The following is a 16,562-nucleotide window of genomic DNA, read 5'->3' on the forward strand; positions in this document are numbered from 1 at the left end:
TGATAGGGGTTTCCTTAACTCAGACAACCCCTTTAGGAACCAAACTAGGCCACATCCTTAAAAGGGTTAAATTAAAATATCACACATAAAACAATGTGTTTCGCACTGCAGACATATTGTATTGATACGTTTTTGCCTCCGGTTGCTCGCGCTTTGCCATCTGGTACGGAGTCGGTGTATGATGGCCGGACTCTAAAGATGTCACATGAAAAGGATTGGCAGCCGAGAGCTGGACGGATTCTGTGGCTGCCAGAGGAGTGGCGCAGACTCTTTGTAGCGTTTTGCCATGTGTTTTAGTAGTTATATCTGGAGGTTTACATGCATGAAATGCTTCCTCGATGAACCCAACATTGTGTCAGAGAGTCCTGGAGAGACACGCCGACTATCTCCACCGCTTCAGCCGGCAGCGCACAATCACAGGCCTTTGAAGTTTATCTGGGATTGCTCTTTGTAAATGAGAATCCAGCCTGAGTGCGCTGACTCGGCAAACAGCAGCCGCACTTGTGTAAGATCTGTCTTCAAACTCCAGTTCTCATCAGTGGGAAGAAGACAGAACGGAGGAAACGAGGGCAGCAATCGAGGCTGAAATAGAACTTCTTGCTTGTGTGGAAGAAGCAAAGCTTTCTCTGGAGATTGGGCATGGCCGGTTCTGTCCTAGCCAGCCAGTTGTCAAATCAGCTTGATGACATGAAGTAGAGTCCTGCACTTATCTGGGGACTGTGGCCTAAGGAGGTTTGTCTCCAGAAGTCCTGATTGTGCAGGTTGTGGTCCCTTTACACGGGCCGATAGTCGCCTGAATAACAGCTTAAATAAAGTCGTTTGATTCTCGCTAGTCGTTCCATAGCAGCTTGCTGAGTGTCGTGCTCAGTGTAAACAGGACTCGCTCAATGTTTGAGCGACTGCCTGTTTAGTGTGAATGGAGGCGGGCGGACTGGAACGATCTCCGCCCCCGCCCCCCGCCCCGCCCCGCTTCCATTCACTCAAACAGGAGCGATAGTTGCTGGATCGTCTGGCTAGCGCTCCTGTGTCCGACAGTGGTCCAGTGCAGAGGGGCCTTTAGTCAAAATCAGTTGGTGCAGCAGAGATGTAAGCGGTCGACACCACATGCTTACACATGTAATATGGGATCGGAGGGCTGACCACGCAACAGGCCCTATACTCGGACTTCTGGGACCAGTGGATTGCCGGGTTTACCAGTCTCACTTACCAGACCCAGAGACTTGCCAGTCTCTTTAGCAGTTTCTGGTATTAATTCCACAAACCGGAGGGCCAGGTTGTGCCCACAACGCTTTCCAAGCCCTCGCTGACACTACTGCTGCCGTGGGTTTATAGGAGGATTCCTCTTCAGTGTGGAAAATCAAAAAATGTTCATTCCTATGCAGTCCGGTGATTTCCAGCACTAGACTGAGCAATCAAATGGTGCTATTGGTGGTCGGGTGCCAAAGGCCGTTTGTCCCACCTAATGGGTGTAATCTTTGTCTTCTACCGGCCTCTGTCCTTGTCTATAACCAACCATGCTTACGGGTGGAAACCCCTTTCTCTACTGCACCACCCCAGAAATGGCTTCAGTATCAGTAGGGTGTCGCTTGACAACTCCAGTATCGCCCTTCCGCCCGCTGCACCTTCCGACTCCCCCGGCCCCAGTGCCTGATGGTACAAACACTTAAAGGGGTTGTCCCGCGGCAGTAAGTGGGTCTATACACTTCTGTATGGCCATATTAATGCACTTTGTAATGTACATTGTGCATTAATTATGAGCCATACAGAAGTTATAAAAAGTTTTTTACTTACCTGCTCCGTTGCTGGCGTCCTCGTCTCCATGGAGCCGACTAATTTTCGCCCTCCGATGGCCAAATTAGCCGCGCTTGCGCAGTCCTGGTCTTCTGCTTTTCTGAATGGGGCTCCATGTAGCTCCGCCCCGTCACGTGCCGATTCCAGCCAATCAGGAGGCTGGAATCGGCAATGGACCGCACAGAAGAGCTGCGGTCCACGGAAGAAGAGGATTCCGGCGGCCATCTTCACCGGTAAGTATAGAAGTCACCGGAGCGCGGGGATTAAGGTAAGCGCTCCGGTAAGCTTTCTTTAGGTCCCTGCATCGGGGTTGTCTCGCGCCGAACGGGGGGGGGGGGGGGGGGTTTGAAAAAAAAAAAAACCCGTTTCGGCGCGGGACAACCCCTTTAATAAAAAAATGTTGCAAAACATTAAACTCCCGGTGCAGATTGGCTTCATCCACTTCTGCACACAGGACAGTGCTGGGAACAACTTTAACACAAACGAGTTGTCAGGGGGCGCTAGGAGCACGGCGTGGGTGAAGCTCAACTGGAGTCGGTGTTGAACAGTTTCTCGTTCTGTACCAGGAAAGTCACTCCCATCCACAGGGCTTTGGATTAGCATGTTCCAGGGAAGCCCTCGTGCCCAAACTGGGCTTAGCACCAATGATACTGGCCAACGCCTATTCCTTCTCATGAAAGCCTATTCTCCATCCTCCTTACTTGGTCAACTGTGATCCTGCCACACAAGACAATAGGGCAAAAAACTGCCAACTATAAAGTAGTTAATTCACCACCATGTAGCAAATACTAACAGGTACTAGTGTAACTATAGGGGATGCAGGGGATGCGGTTACACCCGAGCCCAGGAGCCTTAGGGGGCCCATAAGGTCTCTCTTCTCCATATAGGGAGCCCAGTACTATGAATAAAGCATTATAGTTGGGGGCCCTGTTACAGGTTTTGCATTGGGGCCCAGGAGCGTCCATTTACACCCCTGCATTAAGAGTTTAGGAAAAGTTAGGGGGCCCCAAGATAAACTTTTACACCCGGGCCCATGAGCCTTTAGCTACTCCTCTGCTAACAGGTACTATTTTGCTACCTCTTACAGTTGCATATGCAGAGGTATAACTGGTAGCTGTTGGGCCCCAGTCCAAAGCGTGTATCATAATGTTTAATTTATGGTGCTGATCTCCTCATATGGGCCCCTAAGGCACTAGGGCCCAGGTGTAACCTCGTACACTGCACCCATTATGGTTACGCCCCTGGGGATGCACAAATTGTACAGATGTAGCAAAGTCTAACTTGACACTTAATGTGTTAAATAAACTTTGGCATAGAACGTTTATTTCCTTTTTCAATAGCTTTTCAATGTCTTCTGTTTTGTTAAGATAACTTGTTGCAGCGAGTTGTCATCGTTGGGTTAAACTTTGCTACATCCGTATGGCAGTCACATGAGCTTATTTTTCTACACCATCATGGCGTATCGTCCCAGGAGTGGTTCATGTGTGTCTATGGCGCGGGACGTGTCAAGGCGCTCAGGAACCTTTCACACGTAAGGCTTCTTTAAGATGGCGCAATCTTGTTTGCACAAGCGAACGGCTGGTGACGTCACTGCCAGCTTGTTCTTCTCTCTCATGCCGCCGGCGTAGACAGGCAGATTTATCGCTGACTCGTTCACTTCTTGTTCAGTGTTCACATTCGCTTTGTGACAAATTTACTAACCCTGTCTAATAAATAGCGCAAACTTAGACCAGACTGTCTCTAAATGCCGCAGATTTATCCCGGGGAGGCAGCTAAATGATAAATTTGGTCTATCTTAGGACTCTCCAGTCTGACTTATACCACATATTAGTTGTCCTAGTTTATAACAAAGGTTACGCAAAATTTGCCAAATTTTTTGCGCATTGTGTCACATTTAGACCAAGCCTCCTTTCCCACAAAGCCACACCCCTTTCTTGGACAAGTCACAAAAAGTGTCCGAAAGTGTCTAAAAACACATGACAAATATAAGGCAATTTTCTGGTCCAAGAAAACCAGCAAACCTTCAACAGTAAATCTGCCGCAGTGACGCTATTGGCTCATGTCCAGCCATCAATATGGAGCCCACCTTGACGCGCCAGCCCCGATACTGCGTCACAGATGGATTATATAAATCATCACAGAAAAGTATTCTTACATAACAATCCTACCATGCACAGCCATGTTTTTGCTCCTAGGGGGCAGTATTAGTACATTGGCAAACTTATTCATTGTTGTCAGGCCAATGGTTGGATGAGCTTAGCAAGGGCCGCAACAGTGGAGCTGAATGTATCAATTAACCACTTCCTATGGTAGAATAACACAGCTGTGCGGTCCGATGGAAAAACACTGGTAATTATGAGTTGTGCCAAATGACAAACCCAGCGATGCTACACTGACAAGTTAGCTCAGACACCATCTGTATCTGCCTGCTTTGTGAGCCAGCAATGTGCTCCGAGCAGTTGTCATCTCCATTCCCCAACTCCTCTTAGCGGGTCATACAAAGTGCATCACTCAGCAGGGGGCGACAGCGAGCCCAGGAGAAAGTACCTCCCAGGGTAAAAAAATAATGTGAAATGCGTGCTTTGTCCCGAGGCCTGATGGGAGGGACATGTTCAGCATCCCAATATTAATTCTTCCTTGCATGTTACTCTTATTACCATTGATGGTAATAACTTTTCTCCTGGAGGTCTTGTTTGATTCCGGCATATTTCCATCGTGCGCCTTCGTACGCGGCCGTTCGGATTCCTTGTAGGGTTATTTACAGTATCCGAAAAGTTGCATAAAACATCATTAGCATCAAGTAAATGGACAGAAGTCAGCAGCAGCCGCACAGCGACGCCACAGACTCTTCCCATAGTTGGCCGACTCCACTGGAAATAACTTATTTCTCCCGGGACTTCTGAGCAATCCGACCTCAACGAAGATAAAACCGTCCTCACCGCAACTTACTTAGAGATTATTTCCCACAATGCATCCTCACAGGCATCTTAATAATTCATACATGTATTATGATTGCATTGCCTAGTGCGGCGATTGTGGTTTTGTCGAAATTGTGTCAAACGCCATTCAGTATATCGGTCTGCTATGTGGTCTTTTTTGCCCATTGGGAAGCTGCAGTTGTGGGGGCAGGGATGAGCTTCCAACAACAACGGAGCTGTATGTGGCAGAGCAATCATTAAAAGGGGCTTTCCAAGTTATATAAAATGGGAAGCGGGCAGGAAAGAGTTAAGGACAGCAAACTACACGATCCTACCAAAAGCTATTGGACAACTGATCAAGAATGGAAAAAAAAGTATTTATTTCCATATGTCGATACTTAATGGACCTAATGACATCAGATACTCTCCATAGCATACTTACCAGCTGAAATGTATCAGATATTATAGGAATCTCCCTCCATTCATCCTGCAAATGTCTAAATAAAAATGGATACTGTTTGTATTTCCAGACCAGACGGTCCAGTTTGTCTGAAGGATGTTCAGTAGGGTTCAGGTTGGGACTCTCTTCAGCCAGTCCAATCGTGGAGCATCCATATCCTTAAATTAATGCAAAACAGCGTGGATATGTGACGAGGTGCGTTGTCTTGTTGGAGGTATGGCCGACCACTCCCAGAGTATTGCCATATTACAAAACTTGAAGCATCCCCAGACCATAACAGAACCTCCACAGTACTTAACTGTTGGCACAACACACTCAGGCCAAGGGTACCTCCATCTGAATTGAAGATAAAGTAGTGTGATTTGTCACTCCATAGAACCTTCTTCCATTGCTTAACTGTCCAATGACGAAGCTCCTTGTACTATTGTAGGCAGGCCAGTGTATCTTCTTTGAGAGAACTCCCAAAACATTTGCAGGATGAGTGGAGGGAAATACCAGCTGAAGTGTATCAGATATTAGTAGAAAGTATGTCATGGAGAGTATCCGATGTCATTAGGGCCAAAGGAGCCCCACTAAGTATTAACATATGGAAATAAGTACTCCTTGTGATTCTTGCTCAGGTGTCTAATCCCCTTTGGTCGGATAGTGTAAGTTTTATTCACGGCTCTGCTCCCCCACTGGTCCTGCGCCTCCACTCCTATCCTCACGGTCCGTATTGTTTATATTGACTGCAGTGGTGGTGTTCCATACACACATGTGACTGTTGCAGCCAATCATTGGCCTCAGCAGTCTCCAGCCGTATACTGCAGAGCCAGTGATTGGGTGCAGTGATCTGATGTGTATATGGAATACACCACTGCAGTCAATATCAACTGGCGATGAGGATGGGTGTGATGGCGCAGGACCAGTGGATGATTGGAGTAGTGGGTATAGCTTGGTGTCAGGTGGGCGGATGTGGATCTGCCTTGCCACACACTGATTTAGCTGGGAAAGAAGAACCTAAGGAACCCTGGTTTTCACCCTTGACCCCTCCGAGCGGGTTATGGTCTTTGCTGCGAGGTCCCAAGCTGTGACATGTAGATAATGTGGCTGCTGATTCCGCACTGGGCCAAGCTGGGCCAATGCTGGCAGCGCAGGGGTGGTCCCAAAACCCAGACAGAAAGTTGGGACCACCTCAAAGTTCAATCATCTGAGCCAAGTTCAGAGAGCATGGAAGTCAGAATTGTCAGGAGTCGGATCTGGAGCACTAACGGGGGCTTTGTTGCTGTGGGAAGTTGAAATGGTTAAAGGGGTTTTCCATGCATAAATACTGTTGATGACCTATCTTTAGGATAAGTCATCAACAGTAAGGGCGCCCACCCACTGGCGTTTGCGATTTCCGTGCGTGAAAAACGCGGCGTTTTCCGCGGCGTTTTCGCGGCTTTTCCATTAATTTCCATTGACTTTCATGGGTGCATTAGGAGAAAAATAAGGACACATATGCAACTGACAGTTCCTATGTTAAAAAAACGCAACGCAAAACGCCAGTGGACAGGAGTACATTCAATTCTAATTGCTCTGCAGGAAAAACGCAAAATGCAAAGAAAAAAAAATCGCCAGTGGGTGGGCGCCCTTAATTGGCAAGGGTCCATCACTCGGGACCCCGACTGATCAGCTGTGCGGGCACTTGCTGTCAGCGCCACAATAACAGAGGTTGGCGCAGAAGCCTCTGCGACGATCTACGTGGAGTTGCCAGCGTTTGTAACTGCAAGCACGGCTCTCATTGAAATCAACATGGGCTGTGCCTGCAGTTACAAGCGCCGGCCACTACATGGCAGTTATTGCGGCGCTTTCAGCATGCGCCTACACAGCTGATCAGTAGGGGTCCCGAGTGACAGACCCCAGATGATCAACTATTGATGATAGGTCATCAATAGTATTTATGCCTGGAAAACCCCTTTAAGGACTTGATTAGTGAGTGGCCCCTTTAAGAAAGGAGGCACAGCTTGTGTTTCCTATGGGATTTATGAACCCCCTGACAAGGATGCAGCGGCTGAAGACTGCAGACAAGTGTGCTGGAGCTTCGGGAGGAGACGTGCGGTGGAGCGGACCCCGCCTGTTAGGTAATGTATTGTTTTGGGGTTTTGTTTAATGCAGCTAGGGCTTACTTTAGGGACAAACAGTAGGACTGTTAAAGTTGCATCGCAACGCACGAAGACCATGATTTAATGCAATGTGGTGCAACACAAAGGAAGGCTCCATAGGGAAACATGGGCTACAAAACATAGCTGCGATTTTTTTTCTCGCAGTGTCGCCGCCTACAAAACATCGCTAATGTGAAGGAACCCATTGGAAAGCAGTGGCTCCACAGACATGTGATTTATAGCGCTGTGGCAGCGCAAGAAAATCACACAATTTTGTGGCCCGTGTGAAAGCGGCCTCAGGGTAATGACAGCTGCATGCATTGCCTACACTGGATAGGGCATCTTCAAATTCAGTTGCCCAATCTTCCTCCATCTGCCATCCGGGAAGAATCTGTGGGCCCCCATACACCCCTCAGCGCCCAAAGACATATATGGGGGTCTTATATACGTCATAGGTGCACAGGGTTAAACTGGTGGTGTTGGCTGTCTTTGACAGCTGACCCCCAGCCGAAACAGAATTCACTTTCATCGCGGCTATTATCACTTTAAACACCCTGATTCGTGTTTGGCGGTCTGAAGCGCCCTCCCGCGTCTGGCAATGAGATCTTAAGGTGTCGTTCGGGTGTCATGGCAGCCAGGGGCCATCTGAAGACAGACCTGAACTAAGCATTGAACTATTGCAATATTTTGTATTGGCAATCAAGCGATCACAAGTTCAACCCCTTTTGTGGACTAAAACAAAAAGAAAAATGAATTAAAAAAACTTGTAAAAGAAAAACTAAAAAGTGAGAAAAAGTTTATTTTGAAAAATAAAGGATAAGGGTGCCTGCCCACTAGCGATTTTTTTTTTCTTGCGCTGTGAGAGCGAGTGAAAACACACACCTCGCAGTACAAAGAAAACTGCGATATCGCTAAATGCTTTCAATGGGGCGGCAGCAGCGCCAGCACCGTTGAAAACATAGGGAGAATACCGCAGACTTCTGCCACAGCTGTCCGCGGGAATGAAGTCCAGGATGCTATCCTATTGCGGCCCCATTGAAAGCAGTGGGTTGCAGGCAACCCCTGCAGCAATGATTTTCGGGGAAGAGCTTGAAATATAAGCCCTTCCCTGAAAATCATCCCTAGCTGGTGAAAAAAAAAATGATATACTCCCCTCTCCACCACTCAGGCGCGTCCTCCGGCTGGCTCCCCGACACTGCTGCTAAGCCCTTTCAGCAGACGGGAATTTCAAAATGAACGGGGCTAGTGCTGCTGCCGCTGGCCCCATTGACAGCACTGGGCGATATCACAAAATAAGTTGTGGCGATCAGAAGGGGACAGAAAAAACTATTATTTGTAAAAAGTAGTGCAGCAAAAGAGAAATAATTGTTGTATTGTCGCAATCGTACCGACCCACGGAGTAAAGCTAGCATAGCATTTTTTTTGCAATATGTATGGCATAAAAACAAGACTCCCCTAAAGATGTCCAATTGTGTTTTTTCCCCATTTCTCTCCACTTAAAAATATTTGTAAAAATTTTCAATACATTAAAGGGACATTCCAGGACTTGTTTGTCTTTTCTATTGGTGACTCAGAGTTCATCAATAGATGATCGTAGGGACCCACTGCTCGCATTCCTGCCAATTGGCTGATTCCTGGGGTCGTTGTCATTGTAGTCAGCGCAGGAAGCAGAAAGCGCTGACTATAGTGCAGTGGCCCGGGTTGGTATTGCAGGCATTGCTCCCATTGAATTCATTGGGAGCTGCGCTGTAGTACCAACTCCAGCCGTGCAGTGACAGCAGCCCCAGGAAGCAGCTGGTCGGCGGGAATCCCGTTGGTCATCAATAAAATAATTTTTTTAAAGTCCTGAAATACCTGTTTAAATAGTACCAATGGAAAAATAAAAAACAGGTACGATTGTTTGAAAGTGGTGAGTAGAAATCAAAAAATGGGGACAGAAAAAGAAAGGTCCATCTTTTGGCTTGGCTGACTACTGACAGCTAGTCTCCTGCTTTAACTGCCAAGAACGGAGAAACCTCATATCCTGGCAGTTTGCCACTTGCATGCCATAATCAATAGCAACTGCAGCATGTAAGTAGACAATAGGGAAAGGCAGGGGCGTAACTAAAGGCTCAGGGGCCCTGATGTAAAAGGTGAGCTGGGCCCCCCCCCCCCCTATCTGTATCTGTACCCGTACCCATACCTAAACCATGCTGCACAGAGGCATACCTTGAAGCTTCTGGGCCCCAATGCAAAACCTGTAACAGGGCCCCCAACTATAATGCTTTATTCATAGTACTGGGTTCCCTATATGGAGAAGAGAGGTCTTATGGGCCCCCTAAGTCTCCTGGGCCTGGGTGCAACCGCATCCCCTGCACCCTCTATAGTTACGCCCCTGGGGGAAGGGGCTGTGTCACTCATCAGCACCCTGCAGTGTGATTGCAAGGTACCGATGGGTTCCCCTGGCAACCGGAAGCCTGACAATGGCCTCCATGTCTGCCATATATCTCAGCATAGTAGACCCCGCCTTTAACAAAGTTTAGTAGGCTACAGCCATGGGATTGGTAGAATGCAATACACAAGTAATGCAGTGTACTATCCTAGAGCTCAAACGATCACTTCTTCAAGTGCCTAAAAAATAGTGTCAAAAGGTTAATTCAAAGATAAATAAGTACACTTTAAAAATAAAACATTTATCAGTAAGAAAAAATGTTTACAGGGATAAAATACCCATTTTTTTAAAGCAGCACATAAAGGGTATGGCCATGTTCATAACGACACAAAAATAAACAATATCTGGTTATTTATCACATATGGTGAACGCCGTAAAAATCATTTAAAAAAGTAATGTCAGAATTACTATTTTTCTTTTGTTTGTGGCCCAAAAAAAGCTATAAAAAGCAATTCAAAAACGCGCCTGTACCCCAAAGCAGTGCCAGTAAAAACTACAACTCTTAGTGCAAAAAACAAGACCTCACATCGATCAAATGCAGCAGGGAAAAAATGCGACGATGCAGATTTAATGATTTTTCTTTAATTGGACAAAAGTAGTAAAAATGCATAACAAAAACTTTATAATCTGAAAACTATCGGATTATTTTTACTGAATGGTGAATGCAGTAAAAACAAAACCCAAAAACGAAGGTGGCATTTCTGGGGGGAGGGGGGTCATGTTCACCACAAAGTTTGTAATAAAAGTTCCACACATCATGTGGACCGCAGAGTGCGGCCATTAAAACTACAACTCGTCCCACAATAGACAAGCCTTCATACGACCGTCAACGAGTCATGCCTCTTGCAGTATGACGATGAAAATCACTTGATCGTTAAGATATAAAACAGGCTGGTCAGCGAGGGGTTAAGAAATACATAATCGTGTCGTTATCCGTTTCTCCGCGTCGCGTCAAATAAACGGCTTATATCTAATTTTCTACCAATTTATCATGGAAAAATTAAATAAAGTCAACGATCGACCGATTCATGATGCCAATCTCTGCGAACAGAAGGTTTACGAAACTCCAAATCCATCGCCGGTCGCGTCTCCGTAATAAGAGTCCCAATAATAAGAATAGGCATTGAGATGCCAGGCATGTGCGCCCAAACACAAAATACTACAAGGAGGTGAAGGGAGCGCCACGCAGATTAATGAGAATATTCTGCAAATTGTTTGTTGAACATGTTCAGATTGTTGCTGAACTCGGTGGGTTGTGATGCCAGCCCGCGCCCGCGATCCGCCTTTAATGGAATTTATTTGACTTTGGTGAATTTTCGAAGAGCTGCATCATAATCTCATGTTGACAGTCGGCTTAGTGATGCAGCAGAGCGCGACTCCTGCAGATTTACAACTTCCCCGTCCACTTTTTTTTGTCATTACTTAATTTGTCAGTATTCCAAGGACAAATATATGAATAATGCGCTTCATCCGCGAACAACCCGGAAAGAGGGTAGCGGGAGACTCCGAGTGTCAAAGGAGGGAACAGGCAATTATAAAACCAATTAGATTCTCGAGCATTAGTCTACTGGATGCACGCAATGTATACGCCACAACTGGACTGCTGAAAAAATGTGCAGAGAGAGAAAGTTTTCCTTTTCCCTGGAAGGAGAGCTAATTTGCATACATTTTTTCCCAGGAAGCATTGCATAGCCTAAAAACTCCCTAAGCCAAATGAGTGTTGTCCACAAATAGAAACAGTAGTCTACACCCAAAGCATCATCTGGAAGCAAACAATGAAGGTTCCCGTTTGAGAACTACAAACCAAAATAAGGAATGGGAAAATGTCGTATTCCACCCTAATGTTCACAAACTGAATGTGACAATTACTGTCCAGACTGATGGTTACACAACGAAGGGCCTCTTTACATCAGTATTGATGTTGCTGAAACTTGAGCCCTTAACGACGGCCCATATGCCTTCTGGCGGCGCCCATTAAGGGGCTTTATCCTGATGCATGACCTTTTTATGGTGCTGTATCAGGTATGGGTCTCCTGTGCCGGGGGGGAGCAGGTGTGCTCGACTGTCACCCAACAGATCCCTGTGATGTCATCGTAGGGTCCCGATGGGTTGCTATTAGAGATGAGCGAGCACCAAAATGCTCGGGTGCTCGTTACTCGAGTCGAACTTTCAGTGATGCTCGAGAGTTCGTTCGAGTAACGAACCCCATTGAAGTCAATGGGTGACTCGAGCATTTTTGTATATCGCCGATGCTCGCTAAGGTTTTCATTTGTGAAAATCTGCAAAACACAAGAAAGTGATGAAAACGACACAGAAACGAATAGGGCAGGCAAGGAGCTACATTTTGGGCTGTATCTCAAGTTCCCAGGTCCCACTATTAAGCCACAATAGCGGCAAGAGTGAGACCCCCCCCCCCCCCCACTGTCAGCATAACGATCGTTCTCCTCTGCCACAGCTGTAACAGCTGTGGCAGAGAAGAACGATGTTAGCCCATTGAATTTAATGGAGCCGTCAATACAGCCGACTCCATTGAAAGCAATGGGCTGCCGGCGATCGCGGGATGAATTGTCGGAAAGGGGTTAAATATATAAGCCCTTCCCTGCAATTCATCCAGAAATGTGTAAAAATAAAAAATATATATATACTCACCTGGTGCCGGCAGACGGAGTTCAGCGCGGCAGGCTGCAGTTCTCCTGAACTGCTCTGAACAGCTGTGAGTAGTATTCAGCAGCCGGGGATTTAAAATCCCCGCCTGCTGAATAAGATGCCTCTGATTGGTCACAGCCTGACCAATCAAAGGCCAGCCCTCACTCACACCCATTCATGAATTCAGAAGCTTGAATATGGCTTTGGGATATGCCAGCTACAGTGGCCCATGAGACTCAGCCTTATAATACACTGCTATACTGAAGTACTGTAGTATATTAAAAGATTGATAAACGATATTCAGGCCCCTAGTGGGGCAAAAAAAAAGTTAAAGTATGAATAAGAACTATCCTCCTTTAGAGTATGAGAGAGTTCTTGTAAGACGCAGCATTAGGAGTGATCATAGTGGTATGCGAACAAAGTAGAAGTAGAGTCGCCGTGTTCCCGGCTCGCTGTGAGCTTCGCACACGTACCGTCTTTATTCCTGTCCCAGTTTTCACTGTAGGGTGTTTGCGGGGACGTCTGCATGCAGACGACGCTCAGAAGGAGTCAGACATCAAAAGCAAACACATTCTCTGCCTTAGGATTGTTTTTCTTGCTGTGAGTCGCCTACTTACAGTCGTGGTGTGCGTTCCCTGACGTTGTACAATGTTACCTGTTGGTAGACTGGGGCTTGGTGGCCGCGCTCTCAGTAGAGACGGGTAATGGGACCCCCCAGAGAGATGAAGCTCCTGGGCCACATATCTGTTGCAGGGCCCCAGCTATGTTTTGAGGGGGCTTATTTAGTTGGCGCCGGTTTTATACTAGTTCCTGGCACATGTAATCTTCCGCCATGTTTATGAAAGAGGTGATTGGCGCTTGTAAATGTGGAGAATATTTATAAGCGCTGGAAAAACTAGGAAACGGGCCAAAAATGTTTAAAATGTGTCAAATTTTGACCTTAATTTTACGAATTAGATGCAGGCAGCGCAGGAAACAGTCAATGGAGGCACAAGAAGCTGAGATGCAGGACAATTTATACTAGATGAGCTCGAATTCACGAAGATACTCCAAACGGGAATGTGTTTGCCTTCGCTCAGAGTGCGAGCAGAGGGGACTTTTACAGCGAGTGGATTGAGCGCCGGGATTCACCGCCGTCTAAAGGATGCGATCCCACTGGAATAAAAAGAAATGTTTGAAGAGTTTATGAAAACAAGAGCAGGGTGAGCGCCAAAATGACGAGAAATACGTCAAAAAGAATGCTCAGTTGTGCCAAAAATCACACAGGTGCGTCAAAATAAAATCACTTTTCTGACTGCGCTAAAAATGTACTTCAGAGGCTCGAAGATTGCGCAATAAAGTTGCATCAAATTTAGCAAATACATAGCGAGCAACATAAAATGTGCCAAACCAATATGTAGGCTATTTAGACCAAGGTTTACTTAGTCTAATCTGCTCATACTTTTCATGACATTCAGCTTCATAAATGGGTCCAACACCCAGAGGCCACACCCACATTCGTAACAAAAAAGAATCGTAATTTCCCATTCTTTTTGGCACAAATCAATAAATATGTTGTATAAATAATATGCCACGATTCTGATGCAAAATCTGGCAGAAAAGGGTTCATAAGGAAGCCCCATTATGTGCAGTACTGATCCCCGCATATAGGGCAGCGGGATCTAATATGTGACCCATAAGATCCCACAGCTCTATAGGAGATTAATACTATAGATAGTATGTCCGGTTACAGGGACACAACGTGTGCACCGCCTGTACAGATGTAGCAAAGTCCAACTTGTGATAACGTTTTGTGACACATTATTTTATCTTCAAGGAGTTGTGCCAAGTTATAAAGTTATCCCTATTAAAAGAATAGGGGGCGCCTTTATGATCGGTGGGGGTTTGACCACTGGAATCCCTACCAATCCCCAGAACTGTGGTTCAGTCGGTAACAAGACAATGGAGCAACTGGAAATTGCCAAGCGCCTGGATTTGGTAATGTCCAGTGCTGTCATTGGGGTGAAGGGTGCGGCTGTGAGCTTCAGCCGCTTTTGCTCCATTCACTTAAAGGGGTTGTCCCGCGGCAGCAAGTGGGTCTATACACTTCTGTATGGCCATATTAATGCACTTTGTAATATACATTGTGCATTAATTATGAGCCATACAGAAGTTATTCACTTACCTGCTCCGTTGCTGGCGTCCTCGTCTCCATGGTGCCGACTAATTTTCGCCCTCCGATGGCCAAATTAGCCGCGCTTGCGCAGTCCGGTCTTCTCCTGTTCTCTATGGGGCTCCGTGTAGCTCCGTGTAGCTCCGCCCCGTCACGTGCCGATTCCAGCCAATCAGGAGGCTGGAATCGGCAATGGACCGCACAGAAGAGCTGCGGTCCACGGAGGCAGAGGATCCCGGCGGCCATCTTCACAGGTAAGTATAGAAGTCACAGGAGCGCGGGGATTAAGGTAAGTGCTCCGGTAAGCTTTCTGTACGTCCCTGCATCGGGGTTGTCTCGCGCCGAACGGGGGGGGGGGGGGGTTGAAAAAAAAAAAAAAACCCGTTTCGGCGCGGGACAACCCCTTTAAGGACCGACCGAACAAAAAGTGGAGATCCGCACTGGAACACCGTTTTTAACTGTCAAAAGGTCCAATAATCTGCAACCCATTAGCTGTACTGTCTAATGGGAGTCTGAGTTACTCTGAAGTCTAATCTCAGGCTCAGACCGTGTCCCTGGCCGTCTCCATGCTTAGGATTGCCTAATTAACTACAAAGGCCGTGGTTGGTATTTCTTTTTTAATTCCCCTCTCTCTAACTGACCATCTGCCTCCGCTGCTGTAATTAGAGCATTGATGCCTGACCTCTCACCCCCCACGGTATACACGGTGCATACAGGAAGTGCAGGACATAGACGCCAGGGAGGGAGATGTCAAGGTCATGGCTCCAGTGATGGCGGACGGGAGCTAGGAAGTGAGAGGATGAGTGAAATCCTTGAAACTGCCCGTCGGAAGTTGAGGATAGGGAAGGCACAATAACGGGGCACTGTTACTATTGGGGCCGCTACTGCAGACACTGTTGCGATTGGGGGCTCTATTACTACTAGAGACACTTTTGCAGCTCTGTTACTGTTGGGGCCACTATTACTGTTGGGGCCACTAGGGGGAGCACAATTACTAAGTGCAGCCAATAGAATAACGGAGGTAAGCCATATGTTATGATAAGCCGTGCCCCAACCTGCACCCCTTTTTTCCTTTTCTGGTATTCTTCTCCCCAAGCATTATACTGAAGGTCTGCTACATACACACAGAAATCACTACTGGTAACTAAAACAGTGATGTAACGGGAACCCGTCACCAGTTTCATGCTGCCTGAACCACGGGTGGCAGTGACCCGGGAAGGGATGCCCATTGTTCTTGGGTATATGTTATTGTGAAGCGCTGTGGCATGTCAGAACAAACAGACTTTGAAGTTTGACTTGTAACGGAGCTCCGAGTCACAGAGGTGGGCCATGCCAGCCTCTGCCCACCCGCGACATGTTCACTGACGGCTCTCTCCCCTTTTTGTATAGGGACCTAGCTGTCAGTCTGTAGGCTTCGGGGGGATGGCCCACCTGTGACTCGGAGCTCGTTTCAAGTCAAATGTCAAAGTCTGTTTCTTCCGAAATACTGCAACATTTCAGAATAAGACATACACGGGGCAACGGGCGCTGAGACCCCCACTGACAGCTGAAATAAAGGGGCAGAAAAGTTCAGCCGAGCGATGTGCCCCTTTCTTCCTTGTTGGCTCTTCTTGGCAGCCGACGCCGGATACATAGACTGCTGTGCACCCACCTTCAGCTGGCAAGAGGAACGATGCCAGCCGAGGGGGCACAGCGCTCAGGTAAGTGCTTCTAACTCTACATTCGGCGATCAGTGGGGGTCTCAGCACCCAGGCCCAATGATCAAAAGTTTTCTTTAAGTGCAGATCGTCTTTAACTCCTTATTGTCCACCAATGCACCTATTTACTTACCTCACTAATAGGTGATTTTAACCTGCACATCTTTCTAAGGTGGCAGCTTGGCTGACTGCTGACAGCCAGACTCCTGCTGTAACTGATGAACGAATAAACCTCAGATCCTGGCACTTTAACCCCCTACATGCCACAATCAATAGCAACTGCAGCACGTGAGCAGACAACAGGGGAGGGGGCTCCTTCTGTCACACATCAGCATCCTGCAGTA

At 47.1% G+C, this 16,562-nt stretch overlaps 1 protein-coding gene across 1 annotated transcript in view; it reads left to right on the forward strand.

Moving 5' to 3' along the window:
• The window catches only part of MALRD1 (MAM and LDL receptor class A domain containing 1), a 460,314-nt gene that overhangs the window by 313,836 nt on the left and 129,916 nt on the right, over window positions 1-16,562 (forward strand). The gene's annotated exons all lie outside the window — the stretch shown is intronic.

Source organism: Eleutherodactylus coqui, chromosome 12 (assembly GCF_035609145.1).
Source record: "Eleutherodactylus coqui strain aEleCoq1 chromosome 12, aEleCoq1.hap1, whole genome shotgun sequence".
In the NCBI taxonomy this organism is placed as follows: domain Eukaryota; kingdom Metazoa; phylum Chordata; class Amphibia; order Anura; family Eleutherodactylidae; genus Eleutherodactylus; species Eleutherodactylus coqui.